At 50.1% G+C, this 17,492-nt stretch overlaps 1 protein-coding gene across 10 annotated transcripts in view; it reads right to left on the bottom strand.

Annotated features, from left to right (window-relative positions):
* The window catches only part of ZNF618 (zinc finger protein 618), a 153,005-nt gene that overhangs the window by 92,165 nt on the left and 43,348 nt on the right, over positions 1–17,492 (bottom strand). The window contains exon 1 of one of the 10 annotated variants that reach the window (XM_063174588.1): positions 11,570–11,687. The exons of the other annotated variants lie outside the window; for them this stretch is intronic. The gene's annotated coding sequence lies outside the window, so the exon portion shown is untranslated. Of the gene's footprint in view, positions 1–11,569; positions 11,688–17,492 lie in introns of those variants that run through there. 10 annotated transcript variants of the gene reach the window in all.

Here is a 17,492-nt window from a genome sequence, read left to right on the forward strand (position 1 = left end):
CAGCAAATTGGTCTGGATTTAAAGAGTTACTCCTTGATTATAAGCAACTGAAAAGTAATCAAAATATTTTTTCCATCTCCTGTTGCTCAGTGCTCTCCTTACTCTGTTCTTTATGAGAAAAATAATCAAATTGAGGGTGAAGAGGAGAAAAGGCATTACTGATTACTCTGAACTCTCATATTATAAAAGCTGGAAAATAAGAGTGACCGGGCAAAACAACAGAATTATGTGCATTGAGCAGTTGTTTACAGATGGTATGAGTTTCCCAGCAAAAGAAACAGCTGGAAATATTTTTAAAGAATAAATGTATATGGAATGAAACCTTGGGGGGGAGGAAGGTATTGTTGTTTTTTACTTGGGGGGAGAAAAAAGAGGCAAAAGAGCCATGAGATAGCATTTCAGAAATCCACCCGTTTTTCCAGGCTTCCAATTTCACAGGAAACTCTCAGGAAATCAATTTTTTAAAAAATCCTGGGCACTTTTCCAAGTTGATAAAACAAACATATCTAGCAAGCTATGAATGCACACGGGGGGAAAAAAATTAAAATAGGACTTATCTATCCAGGGAATCCCAGTCTTGTTCAACACATTCTGTTTGGGAGTTCTGCACCTCTGGCCTCTGCCGTGGAACATCTGACAGGGCTGTGAAGGGCTCCACTGCACACAGGGACTGCCAGGAACCTTCCCCTGGCAGCTCCAGCCCTTCCCAGCTCCAGGATGGAGGGATGGGTGGGAAAGGGCTGGAAATTGGGTTTGGGGGAGCCACATCCCCAGCAGAGTGGGCTGGGAGCACAGGCACAGGCTCTGCTGTCCTGGGCTCATCCCAGCAATGTGGCCAAGGCAGGGATTAAATTCTCCTCATTCCTCCCACCCTCCTGAGACCCCACCTGGAGCTCTGTGCCGATCTCTGGGGTCCCTGCCACAGGGAAGTCCTGAATCCAGTCCTGAGGAGGCCATGGAGCTGCTCCAGGGCTGGAGCCAGGCTGGCAGAGCTGGGGGTGCTCACCTGGAGAGGAGAAGCTCCAGGGAGAGCTCAGAGCCCCTGCCGGGGCCTGAAGGGGCTCCAGGAGAGCTGGAGAGGAACTGGGGACAAAGGATGGAGGGACAGGACGCAGGGAATGGCTCCCACTGCCAGAGGGCAGGGCTGGATGGGATATTGGGAATTGGGAATTGTTCCCTGTGAGGGTGGGCAGGCCCTGGCACAGGGTGCCCAGAGCAGCTGTGCTGGATAGTGAGGGTGTCCCCACATGAGGTTGGAAGGAGGTGATCCCTAAGGTCCCTCCCAATCCAAAGCACTCTGGGATTCATTTATTCCCTCAGGTGAGGGGAGGCAGGCCAAGGAGACCCCTTCTCTTCATGACCAGTTCCATGTACCCAGAGTGAGTCTGTGCCGGGCAGGGCTGGGGACGGGCAGGGCCCCCTCAGGCAGGGCTGGGGACGGGCAGAGTCCCCTCAGGCAGGGCTGGGGATGGGCAGGGCCCCCTCAGGCAGGGCTGGGGACAGGCAGAGGCCTCAGGGAGGGCTGGGGATGGGCAGGGCCCCCTCAGGCAGGGCTGGGGATGGGCAGAGCCCCCTCAGGCAGGGCTGGGGATGGGCAGAGCCCTCAGGGAGGGCTGGGGATGGGCACGGCCCTCAGGCAGGGCTGGAGACGGGCAGGGCCCCCTCAGGCAGGGCTGGGGCCGGGCAGAGCCCTCAGGCAGGGCTGGAGACGGGCAGGGCCCCCTCAGACAGGGCTGGGGATGGGCAGAGCCCCCTCAGACAGGGCTGGGGACGGGCAGAGTCCTCAGGCAGGGCTGGGGACAAACAGGGCCCTCAGGCAGGGCTGGGACGGGCAGAGCCCTCAGGGAGGGCTGGGGATGGGCAGAGCCCCCTCAGGCAGGGCTGGGACGGGCAGGACCCCCTCAGGCAGGGCTGGGACGGGCAGAGCCCTCAGGGAGGGCTGGGGACGGGCAGGACCCCCTCAGGCAGGGCTGGGACAGGCAGAGCGCTCAGGCAGGGCTGGGGGAAGGGAGGTGGCAACCCTGGAACTCAGGAGCTTTGCCTGAGGTGCAGCCCAGCCAGGAGAGCCTGCAGCTCCCACAGAGGGGTGGCCAAAACCCAGCACAGGCAAGGAGGACACAACCTAGAGCAGCCATGCCCTCAGCAGCTGACACACCTGGGAGCTGGACAAGTTCTGCCAGCAGCATGGCCCAGCAGAGCCGGGCCCAGCACAGCCAGGCCCAGCTGGACCTTGAGCTCCTGCAGAGGCTCCAATCCCTCTCCCTGAGCCTTACAAAGGATCCTGGGATAAAGCCAGGCAAGCCTGTGTGTAGAAAATGCAGAGGCACCTCCCCTCTGCTCAGGGAAGTGCCCTGGGTGCTCCTAGCAGCACAGACACAGACACAGACACAAGGATGGGTCTCTGGGAACAGATCCAGCACAGGAGAAAAACTGAGACCCACCCCCAGGTGGTGCCCAGCTCATGCTCAGAGGGCGGGCACTGGGGACATGCCCATGGTGGATCTCAGAGCCACGAGGGGCTGCTGGGGAAGAAGCTTTGATGAGGTTGAGACAATGCCCCTCAAACCTGCAGAGGCTGTGGAGTGTCCCCCACGGAGCTGCTCCAGCTCCCAGCTCAGCCATTTGGGTGTCAGTGGGAGCCATGCACCCCTGGGCACCCCTGGGCACCCCTGGGCAGAATTGCACCTTTTGAGGTTGGTTTTATCTCTTTTTTTGGTCAATTTTGAAGAACGCTTTAGGTCCCTCTGTAGCAAACAGCACTGCAGAGATGCAACGTGCTGCAAATGTTCAGCTTCAGTCTGAGGTAAGCAATGAAAATTTAAACACTTGAAAATTACAATTCAAGGCAGAAAATCTGATCTAGAATAGAAAAAGAAATGCCTAATTTGATAAATATTGCAGTGAGAAGGTGTCAGGAACAGCACCATGAGGAGGTCCAGCTTCAGCCAAGGATCCCCTCCAGGGCTGGCACAGATCTCCTTTCAATGCTTGTGGGAAAGGCTTTGCATTTGCAAAACATCAATTTTAACCTTGTAAAATATAAATTTTATCCTAATTAAAAGAAAATTCCTATGTAGCATTTATAGACAGCTGTGAGGTTGAAACTAAAACATTCTCCATTGGATGGGTAACTGTGGGACTTCACCTTCTCTCCCCGTTTTGTATGACTGGTTTGTTCAAATAGCATGAAATGGTGGTAATTTTACTTTGGAAAGGGAAAAAAAAAAGTCAAACCACATTGGTCTAAAAGTAAAAAAGGGGGAAGGCACACAAAGCTGGGTAATTTCTTCAAACTTAAAAAAGAGCAGTAATTACAGGGGGGAAATTCAGAAAGGGTTTAGTCTGCCTGGCTCCCTCAAAAACCAAAGAAATAAGAAAAAAAACAAGTAAAAAATAGTAAAAAGAGAAAAAGGAGATGGAAGGGGAGGAAATGAAGTTGGAGAAAAAGCAGGCTGAAAGTAGAATTCTTAGAAATTCTGCTTGCAAAATAACTCCCATCAGCCAACCACAAATCCTATAAATATCACCAGATCCACTTCCCAAGCAGATCTAAATCAACAAATCAACAAACAAACCTCCAAGATTTAAAAAAAGTTTGGAAAAAAAAAAAAAAAGAAATCTAAATAAAAACTACGAAAAACCCCAGTAAGGCCAAGCTGGTGTCTCCAGGGGAGGGTGGCTTTGCTGGCTTCCCAAGAATGATGGTGGTTTGGAAAGTAAAGAAGGAAAACAACATTTCCTGGTCCATTTGAGGTGTGAAAGCTGCAGCATCATCTCCACTGCCCAGACACCCCAAACACTGCCCCAGGCACAGCGATGGGACCCTCAGCCCTCCCCCAGGACCCTCCACCCAGGCATGGCACTGGGAAGAGCAGGAGGTCACCAGGGACCATCTACCTGCACTTTCTCACTCCCAAATCTCCACCTCTGAGCAATTGTTTGGGCTAAGTAAAGGGATTTTCAAGCAGTTTGTGGGGGACAAACATCAGTGGGACCAACCAGGGTGACCTTCCACTCTCCATCATTCCTGGAGCTGAAACAAATGAGGGCACAGAGCTGCTGGGAAATTATTTCCAGCCCAAAGTGGAGCTGCAGTGAGATCATGGCATGGGTTGGTAGAATTTCTGCTGCACCATTCACACAGCAGAGTAAGACACTGATTTAAAAAAACTGGAAGTGACACAGTCCCTGACATTTAAAATTTTCTGATTCATACAGGCAAAATACATCCTATATGTATTTTTAAAGCAAGAACTGTAAGATGTGCTCAAAATCTAAATGAAGCACTTACAAGCCCCAGATTCTGTTTGACTCGAGCCTATGAAACCCAAATAGATATTCTTTATTTCCTGGGCAATAAAAAAAAATTCAAATCAATCTATTTTTCTTCCGGCTCAGTCTGAAAAAGAATTTTTCAATTTTTCAGAGCTTCAGGAAAACCAAGAATATCAATTATTTGCACAGCCCTGCAGAGTGGACAGATTTGTCTTGGAAAACCTCCAATGAGATGCAAAAAAAGGTACAAATATTTCTACAGGATCCCTTTTGGGGCTGAATTTTGCAGGCAGCACCATGAGCCCTCTGCCCATCTGTGGGCCAGCAGCTGCTGCAAACCCTGAGGAAGAAAACCAGAAAGTGAAATTGGCTCTCCAGAATTCTGGTGCAGCCCAAAGTCAGGTCAAAGAATGAGAGAGAAATCCCCAAGGCCACCATTAATGCCCAACTCTCAAATGGAATCTGGGGTTAGGCAGCACAGGCTGGTGCTGCCAGAGCTGGGCAGGGCTGGTTGGGTTTCCAAGCTAAGAAAGGAGCAATGAACTCATGAATCTGTGACCCTTTGGATGAACAAATATCAGGCCAAGGGCTGTTCCATCCTTCAGACGCCCCCAGAGAGCCTCTGGGCACCAGCCTGCCCCAGTGCCCGGGGAGCACCACCTGCAGCAGGGCTAGCAAAAGATAAATGTGTGCCACATTCCACAGGCTCTTCTCAGAAAAGAAAAACTGATGCTCACCTAGACTTCATTGCAGACACCTTGGTGCTTTATCTGCCACCCAGCTCATGGATAACCTCAGCAGCCATGGATATTTTCTAATGCATGTTTGTACCCAAGGACCATGGTGTGTCACTGATTGTGGGACTGGCTGAGAGCACCTCCACTGAATTACTCAAACGTGTGAGAATTTCACCTAAGAATTGTGGGAAGCTGTGACAGTTCAAAGCATCTGTATAAAACAGGGGAATACTGGGAATACTCCAATCCCCAAATTCCACCCTGGGTAAGGGACCTCTGCTTTGATGCACTTTGCCTCCACATGGCCCTAAACACAAAGGAGGGCACAGGATGTTCTTGAGTTATGGGGAAAGCCTTGGAGCACAGGAAAGCCTGAAGCACAGCCCCAGGCCCAGGGAGAATGGGGAGCCTGGGAGAGCTGCACCATTGCAAACCTCCAATGCATCTGCTTGTGTTGAAATAAAAACTGAACTGGGGCATCTCCAGCTCCTCACAAATGCCATACATCACCTCACCCACTGTGCACACCTCTGTGGGGTGAGCTGGGGCCAGGCTGGAGCCAGGACAGCGTTTAGAGCTGCTCTGAGGTCCTGGCAAAGCACCACAGTACAGGGCTTTGGTGGAGAGAGAAGAACCAGGAAATCTATGACCAAGCTGCACAGGTCAGATTGCTCCAGCCTGTTTGGGCACAGGCTCAAGAGCCCAGCAGTGTCCCATGGACAAGCTTTACCCTGCCAGGACACACTGAACACCTCCAGGACCCTGACTGAGCTGGGACTGGGGATAACTCAGGGTGTGACACTGGAAACAGTCCTTGCTCTCCCACCATGGGGCAGTGTTGGCTGAGCAGTGCTGGCTCCATAGCTGGACCTGAAGATCTTAGGGGGGCTTTTCCAACCAAAATTATTCCATGGTTCTGTGGTGATTAACAGACATGCAGTAGATGCTGCTCAAACAAGAGCAACATCCATGCATCCATCCATCCATCCATCCATCATCCATCCATCATCCATCATCCTTCCATCCATCATCCATCCATACATCCATCATCCATCCATCCATCCATCCATCCATCCATCCATCCATCCATCCATCCATCCCTCATCCATCCATCCATCCATCCATCCATCCATCCATCCATCCATCCATCCATCCCTCATCCATCCATCCATCCATCCATCCATCCATCCATCCATCCATCCATCCATCATCCCTCCATCATCCATCCATCCATCCATCCATCCATCCATCCATCCATCCATCCATCCATCCATCATCCATCCATCCATCCATCCATCTATCATCCCTCCATCATCCATCCATCCATCCATCCATCCATCCATCCATCCATCCATCCATCCATCCATCCATCATCCATCCATCATCCATCCATCCATCCATCCATCCATCCATCCATCCATCCATCCATCCATCCATCCATCCATCCATCCATCCATCCATTTCCTTATCTAGCAGTTATTCCACAGATAAAAGGCCAGTAGCCAATGAATCACATGGGACACTTCTGCCAACTGCAACCCTCCAAGCCCATTCCTGGGAGGGACCATGATGAAGCTGCTGCTCCTCACCAGAGCCAGGTGGGTTCTGTCACAGGGGACAGGAGCCCCCAGCTCTGAGCCCCCTGTCCCAGGAGCCCCAAACTCAGGCCAGGCTGCTTGGAGGCTCCTGCACTGCGAGGGAACAAAGGACACGGAATGTGAACACCCAGCCCAGAAGCAAAACACACCCTGGGCTGATCCCCCAGCACTGTGGGCAGCAGGGCAGGGGGGTTCTGCCCCTGTGCCCCGTGCTCAGGTGAGACCCCACCTGCAGAGCTGCCCCAGCCCTGGCCCAGCACAGGGAGGAGCTGGAGCTGCTGCAGAGATCCAGAGGAGCTGCTCCAAGAGCTGGAGCCCCTCTGCTCTGGAGCCACACTGGGGGAGCTGGAGGTGCCCACCTGGAGAGGAGGAGGCTCCAGGGACATCTTACTGTGGCTTTTCAGTACTTAATGGGGGTTCATAAGGAAAAATGGGGACAGAGTTTTTAGCAATGCAGTAGTGATAGGACAAGAGGAGGTGGTTTAAAACCAAAAGAGTGGAGATTTAGATTAGATATAAGGGAGATGTTTTTTACAACGTGGGTGGTAAAACACTGGCAGAGGCTGCCCAGAGAAGCTGTGGCTGACCCTGGATCCTTGGAAGTGTCCAAAGCCAGGCTGGACAGAGCTTGAAGCACCCTGGGATAGTGGAACATTGGAATGAGATGGGCTTTAAAGGCTCCTTCCCAAACTATTCTATTCTATTCTATTCTATTCTATTCTATTCTATTCTATTCTATTCTATTCTATTCTATTCTATTCTATTCTATTCTATTCTATTCTATTCTATTCTATTCTATTCTATACCATTCCATTCCATTCCATTCCATTCCACTCCACTCCACAAAGGACAGCAGAGTCCACAGTTTCTGGGCCCGTGCTGCATCCTCAGCCTTTCACCAGCTCACCTCAGAATGCCAGGCTCCAGCCAAGCACTTGGCTGCCCCAGCAAGATGCCAAAGCAGCTCCTTGACTCCAAGCTCTGAGGGGCTTCACAAAACTTTGTGACTTGCAGACATTCTTGTGGATGTTGTGTGCTCTGCACAAAACCGCAGCAGTTACCCAGCCCCACAGCAGTTACCCAGCCCCACATCAGTTACCCAGCCCCACAGCAGTTACCCAGCCCCACAGGAGTCACCCAGCCCCACAGCAGTTACCCAGTCCCACAGCAGTCACCCAGCCCCACAGCAGTTACCCAGCCCCACAGCAGTTACCCAGCCTCACAGCAGTCACCCAGCCCCACAGCAGTTACCCAGCCTCACAGCAGTCACCCAGCCCCACAGCAGTTACCCAGCCTCACAGCAGTTACCCAGCCCCACAGCAGTTACCCAGTCTCACAGCAGTTACCCAGCCCCACAGCAGTCACCCAGCCCCACAGGAGTCACCCAGCCCCACAGCAGTTACCCAGTCCCACAGCAGTCACCCAGCCCCACAGCAGTTACCCAGCCCCACAGCAGTCACCCAGCCCCACAGCAGTTTCTCTGCTTTACAGCAGTTTCCCTGCTTTACAGCAGTTCTCCTGCTCGCTGCCACGAGGGCACAGCCACCCTTGAGCTCCTGGAGGAGCCTGGCAGCCTTGGCACAGCCCCACTGCAATAATTCCCAGCGCTCGCGGTGAGTGGCGCCGTGCAGCCTCAAGCTGGGCCTCTGTGAGTAATTGCAGAGGGAATAAAAAAGAGAAAACCCTGTCAGGCCACAGCTACACAGTCAAAAATGAAGTGGACACATTCTGGAGTCTCCTGGGATGCCCCAAAATTTGTAGGGTTCAGAAAAAGGACATTCAGAAGGTAAAAGCCCACAGTGCCTGTGAGGCTCTTAAATGTGACCTCCAGGCTTCCCCACAGCCTCTAATGGGCCAACTCTGCACTCTGCACAAATTATCACGAGTATCAAAAATATCTTTACAACAGAGCTTTTATTTCCCTATATTTGAAGCTGCTTTCCCCTTTTGTTTCTTCTCTAAACCGGTTAAAATGAGCATTAAGGGATATAATTATGTTGTTAGCTTAATTGCCTACTTAAAGCAGAATCTACAGGGGTTTAATGCAAGATTTGAAAAGGGGGAGAAAAGGAAATTGGGATATTAATGGATACAATTTTTAAAAGGAACCTCTTCTGGGGAAAAGTGAGTTTGGGACATGGGACAAAGTGTGAGGAGGGAGGAGGTGGAATCAGGCCCCATCAGTTTCTGCCACAAGGCTTTGTCAAAATGCAAAGTGCTGGCTCATTCCTTCTCCAGCAGTCTCATTTTGGAGAATTTGACCTAATTAATCATTAACCACCACACACAAAAAAAGTATCCCTCCTTCAGTTTGAAACCTTAATGCTATTCCTGGAGTGACACACTTAAGGCCAGGACAGGGGTTGGCATCTGGAACGTGCCCCACACTGAAGGACCAGTCCAGCTGGGAAAACTCTTGCTCCCAAATCACCCAGCAGAAAAACAACCACTCCCACAGGCAGAGGAGCACAGATGGGAGAAAACAATTAGTGCCCAAGCCTTGCTGAGGTAACTGCTGTCTGGAAAAGCCATGGGTGTCCGTAGGGATGCTCATTGTCCCTATGAGCCACGGCTCCTGCACACCCCTGCTTTTGGATCTGTGCAGAAACCACAGCTTGTATGCCAGAAACAAGCACAGGGCAAAGCCTGCAGAGCAGTGCCGAGCAGTGCAGGGCACTCTCAGAGGCTGCAGCACCACCCCATGTTTGTCAGTGGTGCCACCACTTCCCCACTGTTCCCAATGGCATCACATGGCTCTGGATGTGGAGAGACTGGAGGCATCAGCCAAAGTCTGTTTGGTGCCCTAAATGCCTCCAATTTCCACAGCTTCTCTTGTATTCCCACAGAGTCACCGTGGCTGGTGCTGTCTCTGGTGTCCCAGCATCCTTTGGTCTCCTCTAACCAAACCCCAGAGATTTATCCTCAGCAGCAACAGGGTTTGTCAGACCTGTAATTAACTCAGTGCCACCCTCCTGTCCCTGGTTCTGCTGCTCTGAATCATGTACAGATCCAACCAGAGCTACATCCCACACCTAAAAACTCCAGTTTGACTCACAAATTTGCTTTCTGCAGGTTTTTGATGACCTTCCCCCTGTCCAGTGTTCACCACAGAACTGAGGTGTACAGGGAACACAAAATTTGGGGGAAACCCCCACTATCACCTCTTTCCAAGGTTTCACTGCCTGTATGACCCAGCAAGGGAAAACAGACACAAAAATCGAATAAATACAGGTGGGAAACACTTTTCTGTTCCTGCAGAGATGGAGCAAAGCTTCATCCACAGTGTTTGCTCCAATACACCCATGCAGCAAAACCCAGCACCACCAAGGTCTCATTTCTCCAGGAGGAGAAACAAAATGCTGATCACAAAAGAGATGCTTCCCACCCAAAACAAGAGCCCTCCCAGGCTCCTCTCCCTTACCTGCATCCTAAAACCTGATTTAAATAAAATTTTAAATCTCTAAGAATTTTTTTTCTGTATTTATTATATTATCCAAATATTAAATATCCAGTGTGCTATTTCAACTATATTATATATTGTATTATATAATACATAACACATACAATAAAAATATTTCTATAAAATGTATGTATTTGAAATCTTTAAGAGAACTAGTTCCTGTGAAAAGCAGCTGTTTGCCTCCAGCCCTTCTGCCAGCCCTGCACAAAGACCATGGCTGGGATTTCGGAGGCTGCTGGTGTTTGATGTGTCCACACAAGGGAACATCTCACAATCCCTGATAAATTATTGGTGTACTTGAAAAAAATCAGAGAATTAATGTATTTCGGGGTCTCCTTGGAAACCCAGAGGAAACGTGCATTGTTACAAAGTTGGATGTTATTAGCAGGAATATGTATGGCACAAATTAAGGACTTCAGAGGAGAAGCCACCTTGGATCGTTTGATTAATACAGTAAGTACTTCCTATACCAACATAAGTGGATTTCAAACAACTTGAACTCAACATAATTAGATAGATTAATAAAGCACCAGAATTAAGGCATTAGGTTGAAAGGAAAAACGTGAAAGAATCTGGAAATTAGCAGATAAAGTGAGAGAAAGTAAACAAGAGAAGGCATCAGCCCACAGCTCATAAATCCCGGGGAGTCTGACAGACCATGGTCAGCACCATCAGGTGAGCCAGGATTAAAACCCATCTTGGAAACAGAACCTTATGCAGGGGTTACATTAAAACCAACACTGAAAAAATAACACTATTGCAAAATCAGAAAGTCAGAAACTGCAAAAAAATTTGTGTGGAATGTTCCTTGTGTGACATGCCAGCAGCCCTGAGGTGCCACCAGCCTGCCCCATGCTCTGACCCAGTGTGGTGAACACACATCACTCCTTCCATGGGACCCTCAATGTGTCAAGCATTCCATCTGATTTAGATAAAAATTAAAATAAGGAGGGAAAAAATAAAATTTCTAGCAGCCAGACTGACTTGGCTGGGCTCTGTCAGGCCCCCAGTTTTTTTTTCCTTAGAGTTAGAATTTTTAGAATATTTTCTAGAAATTATTATTATTTTCTCTTTTTTTTTTTTTTCTGGTTGGGTTTCTTCCCCTCCCATATTTGTACTTTCCTTGCTCCCTGTGTTTGGACAGGGATGCTCAATACCTCAGCCAACACCTCCTGGGGCTCAGTGAGCATTCACACCACAGGTACTTCCCCAGGTGAATACCTCAGCTGGATCAGGGTGTTTTTCCTCAGTGCCACATCCCTGAAATATAAAAAGTTCCCCCAGTTTCCTACTTGACACCAACTGTGGTTCTCCTCCATCCCTAAAGCAAAGAGCTCGGTGATGGTGCCAGCCCCAAACCCCTGGGACATTTAACCACATTTAGGAGGGAAGGACTCAAACCCACAACAATTCCTAAAGATCAGGAAAATGCAGGAAATCCCCTCTAAGGGCTCACAAAAGCTGGGTTCCTCCCCATCCCCATCAATTTTGGGGCTCACCGTGGGCAAACCCTCCTTCCTCTGAGCCCATTCAGCAGCCAGACCAGTGAGAGGTTTTGTGCAGCTTCTTCAAACAATTTCTTCCTTGGGCAGACACCTGGTTTGGAAAATTTCAGTCCAAACACTTTAAAAAGTTTTGGCGGAGATAGAAAGAGTCAGAGGCAGGGGCTGGCTGGAGCTGGGCAATCCTCACTGCTGCCAGCACCACCCCACTGAGGCACAGGCCAAAATGAAAATAAATTTAAAAAACAGTAAAAAAAAAAAAAAAAGGAAAAAACCCCATCTGAATGAGTCATTGTTCGTCAGAGGAGAGGAGGAATTGGGATTTTTTGTGTTTGTTTGGGAGGGGGTGGTGCAATGGAGATACTGAAGGAAGAAAGGTTGTTTTGTTTTGCTTTGTTTTACAGCAATATCACAGGAAAAGTCTTGTTGGGAGATTAAGTTGTGCTATTAATGACAAGTAAAATGGCTGTCAGCTCCTGCTTGGGGTGGGAACACACCAGGAGCTTTATTATCCACAAAAATAGAGCAGGGCCTCCCACCAGAGCCAGCCCAGGGCTCTCTGCAGCCTCACTGAGCAGGACACAGGGCTGGAGAGGGCACCCAGGGCTGGAGAGGGCACCCAGGGCAGGAGAGGGCACCCAGGGCTGGAGAGGGCACCCAGGGCTGGAACAGGAACCCAGGAATGGAACAGGAACCCAGGGATGGAGAGGGCACCCAGGGATGGAGAGGGCACCCAAGGCTGGAACAGGAGCCCAGGGCTGGCACATCCCTGAGCCCTGGAGCAGGTGCCCAGCACAGAGGGGGCACCCAGCAGCACAGCAGCACCCAGCACTGGGTCAGACCCCTGCCCCCCTGTCCTGCCCCTGCCATGCCCTCAGCCAAAGGGGCTACACAGGTGAGGGGTTAATCCAGCTGAGGTGCTGAGGATGGCACAGCCAGTGCTGCTGGCACAGATGGCACAAACCAACTCCAAATGGGCCTTTATCCTGCTGTTCATAGGAAGTTTCATCCTTTTTTGATGAAATGAAGAAGAAATAACATCAATGAATCCTGCCCATATCACGAGCCTGGTGGCCTTGTGGAGTCACAGCAACTCCCACTCATTTCTTTTCAAACAGAACTAGGAAATAAATATAAAGCAGCACTGAGCCATGTCCTCCTCAACGCTGCTGTCAGCAGGACACAAAGCAAAGGCTTTGGGACAATGAGGAAGTTGGGAACAATTTTAACAACCAGCCCCAGTCAAACCCATGTCCCAGCAAGCTCCAGCCCCAGGCAGCCACCACACAGTGCTGCCAAATCCCATCCCAAGGCCAGCACATCTGAATTTTGGGAAAGCCATCAATACCTCATGCTCATAAAGACTTGCACTAAAAAAGGCTAAAGAAAACACTTAGGAGCTCTTTTAGGGCTTTTTTGGGTAGCTCCTATTAATGTTTTAGCAAATACACTAAAATAGGTGACCTGGGAGCCTCAGCACTGTGGAATCTCCATGCATGGATCCAGGGATGTGTGCATTCCCTGACTGACACCTGAGCAGGAGTGCAGGGCTGCTTGAGGAGAGCTCCTGCCCTGCCTGATGGAGAGGGGAGAGCCCTGTCCCTGCCCAGGGCCCTGCACGCCCCATCCTGTCCAGGCCAGCTTTGGGACCCCTGAGCATGCCAAGAGTGGATCATTTTCCAGCAGCTCTTGCCAGTACCACAGGAATGCCAATGTCATGAATCGTGCCCTTCCTTATAATAAAAGAATTAAACATAAAATTTTAACAGTGAATTTCTTGACCTACACAAGGAGAACTCCCCATGGCAGACAATGCTGTTAAAAATTCTATGGAGCCAGCACCACTCATCCTTATATTATTTTAAATTTCCTCTTGCATTGCCACCAATAACCTGAACATTAAGGTGACCTTCCAGCAGTTTTTGAATCAAAATGGCACAGAAATGGCATCAAAATTATTTTCCTTTTTTTTTTATTTTTCACAAAACATTTTCGTGGTGCATCATGGGCCTGATTTTGTTTTGTTTGTTTTTTTTTTTTTGTTTTCAAGAGGAACTAATCCATGAAGCCTCCCTCCCAAGGCAGCAATAGTTAAGCCCGTGCTAATAGAAGTGCAAATCAAGACTGGGCCAAGCAACATAATTGCTTTCCAGACGGGTGAGCTGCCTCCGATGGAGCAGCCCATCTGCTGAGAAAACGACTGCAACAACTGCTCCAATTTTTTTTTTTTTTTTTTTTTTTTTTTCCCAAGCAAAGGTGCAGCAACAAACCCACAAAATAGGTTTTACTTCCAGCAGCCAGCACCTCGGAGCCATTTTTATAATCCTTGTTTTTCTTAGATTATCCCAGTGTGGTTTTGCCCGTTTCCTTGTTGAGCACTATTTAACCAGCACTGAAGTCTGCAATCATTAAACCACGACACGGAGCCGGCTGGGCAGCAGGAAGGGCCAGAGCAGCAGCCAGGCAGTGCTGCAATAACTGAATTCTTGGCAAATCCACACAAATAAAGGGCCTTCGGGGTGTCAGCTGAAGGTGCTGCTGGGTGGGTGCCCCAGGGCTGGCTCCTGCGTGGGAAGGTGGCTGAGCTGCCCTGGGTCCCCACCTCAGGGTCCTGCAGCCTCCAAGAGCATTGAGAAGAAATAAATACTTATAAGCATCTTTTAGCAACAATCAATTTATTTAATAAATAAAAAAACATCTGCTTGGAGGCCTGGGCCTCTGAGCTGAGGTTTCTCTCCCTTGTGAAAAGCAGACATGCAAGGAGCAAAGCCTGGCTTTAAATAAAATCCTACAAGTGGAGGCACCCAGGCCTTGCCCTCCATCCACCTGCTGCTGTGCCACCCCAGGTGCCACCACGTGGGCTCAGCTCCCAGTTCCTCCAATTGCTGTCCCAGTCAGACTCTGTGAATCTGCACAGAGGACCAGGGCCCACCCTGCTGCTTTGGGGAGCAAGGTGGGTCAGCCCAAGGCCTGGAGCTGCCCCAGGGCTGCTCCCTGTGCTGGGATGTGGGATGAGCTCCAGGACAGGGTCCCTTGCCCAGGTTCAGCTCTGTGCTCACTCAGGCATCCACTGAGCCCAGCCAGGAGCAGTCCCAGGCAATCATTAACCAGCACCCACCTGCCTCGCCAAAATCAGGTGAAAAAACACCCTTGAGGAGCCTGCACCAGCCCAGAGAGGCTCTGATTTACTGATAAAGGGCCCATTCCCATGGAAAAACCCAAGCACAAACATTGCCTGCTCCTGAATTTAAAAGATGTGCTGGAGGCAAGAGGTGAGAGCTGCCACAGCCAGGATTGCTCCCTGGTGACTGTCCCTGTGCCACCCCTGCCATGGGGACTGTCCCTGTGCCACTCCTGCCATGACTGTCCCTGTGCCACCCCTGCCACGGTGACTGTCCCTGTGCCAGCCTGCCCTGGTGACTGTCCCTGTGCCACCCCTGCCATGGGGACTGTCCCTGTGCCACCCTGCCCTGACTGTCCCTGTGCCACCCCTGCCATGGGGACTGTCCCTGTGCCACCCTGCCACAGTGACTGTCCCTGTGCCACCCTGCCCTGACTGTCCCTGTGCCACTCTGCCCTGGTGACTGTCCCTGTGCCACCCCTGCCATGGGGACTACCCCTGTGCCACCCCTGCCATGACTGTCCCTGTGCCACCCTGCCACAGTGACTGTCCCTGTGCCACCCCTGCCCTGGTGATTGTCCCTGTGCCACCCCTGCCCTGGTGATTGTCCCTGTGCCACCCTGCCACGGCGACTGTCCCTGTGCTGCCCTGCCCTGGTGACTGTCCCTGTGCCACCCTGCCCTGACTGTCCCTGTGCCATGGCTCACCCACAGGGAGCAGAGCATTCCCCAGCCATGGGTTCCTGGGCACCTCCCCTTTCATCAACTCATCCTTGCTCTGCACTGGTATTTGCACCCCACAGCTCCAAGACTGGAAGGTCAGAAACCCCTTGGCTTTTACTAAAGAAAGAAACATGGAATCACAGACTGCTTTGGTTTGGAAGGGGCATTAAACATCATCCAGTGCCACCCCTGCCATGGCAGGGACACCTCCCACTGTCCCAGGCTGCTCCAGCCCTGCCCAGCCTGGCCTTGGGCACTGCCAGGGATCCAGGGGCAGCCACAGCTGCTCTGGGCACCCTGTGCCAGGGCCTGCCCACCCTCACAGGGAACAATTCCCAATTCCCAATATCCCATCCAGCCCTGCCCTCTGGCAGTGGGAGCCATTCCCTGTGTCCTGTCCCTCCATCCCTTGTCCCCAGTCCCTCCCCAGCTCTCCTGGAGCCCCTTCAGGCCCTGGCAGGGGCTCTGAGCTCTCCCTGGAGCTTCTCCTCTCCAGGGGAGCACCCCCAGCTCTCCCAGCCTGGCTCCAGCCCTGCACTCAGGTACTTCACTTTTAGAGCTTTTCATCATCACTCTGCATGCCTGCACAGAAACCAGTTTTGAAATGCAGTGGAAAATACAACCACCATGAAATCACCAATTTTGTTGCCTTGCTTTCAGTGGAACAACGCCCAAAATGGAGGCTTTGCAATTTCTCAAATACAGAATTTCAGTTCCCAAGAGATTTTTAATTTTTGTTATTAAAAATAAAAATGTATCAGAGTTATTTTGTAATGAAAATATTGAACATCCAAACTAAGTCAAAAGTTAAACATGCCACTGCCAAACTGCTGCAAGGCTCAAGTGCTATTTAAAGAAAAGAGTTCATAAACCAAACAAAACTCCAAACAACCTAAGGGCCATGATAACCAACATCCAACAGCAAGACTTCTTTTGCTATGTGTAAATTTCTAATTATAACCACACACAAAAAAATTCCTTCCAAATCCAGTCAGAATCTTTCCCACCTTGTCCCTAGAGACCAGATTTACCCAATCCAGTTTTTAAGAATTGTTTCCATATGTTAATTATTTCCTGTAAAAGATTAACTCCTTTCTCTTTTGTGTTAAATCTGTATGGAGGCCTCAAGTTCAGCCTCAGCTGAACACCAAATTATGGGACTTCTCCACGTTTCAGGCCCAAAATAGAGGCTCAAAAAGCAAAACATAACCTTGAGCAAACTCCTACCCAGGCAGGGCTGTCCCCATCAGCCACTGCACATTGGAGCCAAAGTCTGTTTAAATGTTCAGCTGGGACAAGGAGGAACATTTAAGTGTTCATTGATGCTCACAAAGAGGAGGATGTGAGAACCTTACTCCAAAAAGCAAATAGTCTCTTTAATTTAGTTCCAATTGCAGCCCAGGCTGTTCAGGCACTTTCTGGAGGATTCATCTCATTCCCCACCTCTCGTGCCTTGTCCTTCACTCCATGGAAGCTGCTCTGCAAACCCAAGCACTCCCTCCAAGCTGGTGTTGCTCTTTGAAACGTGTCCTTCAGCACCCTGACCAAACCAGCTGGGTTTTCCTCACCCACCCAACTGGGTATTCATGTCTTTCTTTCATTTCCTTTTTTTTGGTGGTCTTTTGTCTCCATCCTGAAGAGTAAAAGTGACCCCAAGTCCTCCTGCCTGCTGAGAGGACTTGGGGTCACTTTTGGAGAGGGGCATGGCTGGATTCTGCTCCCAGCAGTGGGGAAGGGCTCAGCTGCCCCCATAAACTCAAAGCAATCCATAAGAGTGTTTGCTTTGTCAGTATGAAAGTGCAGCATAAAGCCTTCAGGCACCAGTTAAATCTCGACATCGCTGTATTTATAGTTATGAATAATAAGAGCTTTTCCCCAGCACTACAGCAGCAAGGCATAATTCAACAGAAATTCAATTTTTAAAGGATGATGAATTGTGATACACTGAGATTTTTATGCTCCTATGACTATTAAGAAGTCCATGATATTCATTTTAGTAAAGTAAAAATTGAATAGGGCAAAGTATTGTTCACGACTCAGGTAAGAGCACCAGTCCCAGCATCTGTGCTGATCTCCA

The sequence above is a fragment of the Melospiza melodia genome, chromosome 22 (assembly GCF_035770615.1).
Source record: "Melospiza melodia melodia isolate bMelMel2 chromosome 22, bMelMel2.pri, whole genome shotgun sequence".
Lineage (NCBI taxonomy): Eukaryota > Metazoa > Chordata > Aves > Passeriformes > Passerellidae > Melospiza > Melospiza melodia.